Raw genomic sequence first — 2593 nt, forward strand, 5'->3', positions numbered from 1 at the left:
TTCATTCATTAGGCATACATCAATAGTAAGCTAATATATAAGTGGTGAATATTAGTACATTAAGTTATAAAACGAATTATCCGTGCAGTACTTTTATCAAATGCCGCAAACTGTCAGCGATCATATTTGACTACATGAGCGTTGTAAAATGTGGAGAGCATGTATATGAAACTAAGTAGTATGTTGAAAATTGAATCCTTGTAATGATTGCTTCTTATAATGTAATAATTACCATCTGCTGGATAAAACGCAGGCGGAGAAACGCAGATATAATCAAAGAACATGATTGGCCATTCTTAACAGTGGACAGGTTATCGATAAAAAGAACCACATCTGTCATTTATTACTTATCTATGCAAATCCATGTGTGATCGCAGCAACTTATTCAAGACGTAGCAACTGGTGTAGTTCGTTTGATTGTGCAATCAATCTAGTGAAACGAAATGAAAACGAGTAACATAAATTCAAATCCACGTTGTCTATGAATTGTGTTGTCTCTGGCGAAAACGGGTTTTCTAGGTAAACACGTCCCGTCATATAATGCACATTATATATTCACTTGACATGTGCAATACAGAACGTTTAGTCAGATTGAGATACCTGCATCTTACGGTTATCTAAAGATGACTTATTCCAATAATACATTGCAATTATACTCTGACATGTGCGTGTATTCAAAGAGTTTGACAATGTCGATAATACATCAATTTAACAGAAAACGATTATTTACAAGTTAAATTGATTGCTTAACATGCATTAAACAAGTAAATCACCAAGTTGAACTAGCTTGCAAGGGTTGTTTCAAGGCAGCTACCACACGTTCGTTGTTTTTTTGTTTGGTGTATAGTGTGCTGCAAACAATATTCGTTTACCTGCCGATACATTTCGTAAGGTTTTGTCTCGGAAAATCCCAATTCAAGAAACATGCTTGTTGATAGCTTATGTTAATCTGGTCAAAAGCGCAGATTATACAGCTATCCTTATTCAACATTTTCCCTCCAACATTACTTAGCTTGATCATTTATAACCTCATGTTGCGGTGTAAAAGACAAGTGAAAGCAGATGTATTTTTTATAAAGAGAATTTGCGGATGTTATGCCGTGAATTCAATATAAATCATTCCCTATGGAGACCTTTTCATATTCTAAACGAGTTTCGTTACGACATAATGCCTTTTTTATTAATCAAAACAGACGGATTAAAGTCCAGCCTAAACGCCTTATCAATTGTGTTACATTAACATCCAAGTGAAAAAAAGTTCACACAGTGACATATATGGTTCATATAAAATATTAAGGAGATGAGTAAATGTTTTGGCGAGCCTGCTAACATATAACATTGGCATTGTCCCAAGTAGTAACACTAACAAATGGGTCTACCTCGTGAAAAGCGTTTATTTGAACCAAAATCATGTTTTTACGTAGTATTGCACTTTGTTTAATAGAAGCTACGAGTGAAATATGTATTTAATAGTGCCCCTTAATAATCCCCTTTGTCCACTGGGTCCCCTTGAACCTCATGCAGTGACATTGAGTTTTATAAACAACAGCTATTTGTTGCCCCCTAGATGGATGTTCAATTTGAAAATTATACACACATTTTGTTTAATATCAGTTTGTATAAATATCGCATTAGTGTGAGGGCCGTTGGCGCAAGAAAAGAACATTATCGGGCAAAAGGAATAATTCATTTAATGACTTCTCTATTCGAACGGATGCGCAAGTCACGTGTTGTTTTAATGTTTTTTGATAAAAACACACTATATGAGACATGTACACGAACATTTTACAGAGAAAACAAACAAAAAAACGCAACCTTTGCTCCTGGCGGAAATTAACCAAATGCCCCTATACCATTTCAGCACATATTAGAGTCATAGATCGCTCATGCTCACCATAAACTTTATTGTCTTAAAAATCAAATAAGCGTGTGTTTAAAAAATAGTCATCAACCATCACAAGCCTTGATTTTGAGTAATGTGTTTACTGATTTTTAACAAAGTAGAGAGAAACATATTGAACATATTAAAATACACACGAAAACACAATTAGCATTAATTAACGTTTACGGCCCTAACATAGATGATTCCACTTTTTACGAAACATTACAATCCTTATAAATAATAACCAAGATAAAAAACATTATAGTCGGTGGTGATTTCAATACTGTTCTTAACCCATTATTAGATAAAAAGAAGGGAAACCTATACTCATCCTAAAAATTGAAACATTTTAAATAACATAATTGAAAACTACAATATGATAGACATCTGGCGTACAATATATCCAAACGAAAGCAAATTCACCTGGCACTCAAACACAAAAACCAACACTATTTTGTGTAGATTAAACTATTTTTTAATATCCGAGTAACTTTGCAACATTATTGACACATGTAGCATCAAACCAGGATTTATGACTGACCACTCTCTAGTTGAACTTAAGCTACACAAATGCAACCTGAAAGAGGCCCCAGGACACTTTGAAATTAATAACAGCATCTTATTAGATACACAATATCAAACGCAAATAAAACAAGAAATAATCAATACAGTTCAAATAATAAAGATGCACAACCCAAAAACCTTATGGGA

This window comes from Dreissena polymorpha, chromosome 7 (assembly GCF_020536995.1).
Source record: "Dreissena polymorpha isolate Duluth1 chromosome 7, UMN_Dpol_1.0, whole genome shotgun sequence".
In the NCBI taxonomy this organism is placed as follows: Eukaryota; Metazoa; Mollusca; class Bivalvia; order Myida; family Dreissenidae; genus Dreissena; species Dreissena polymorpha.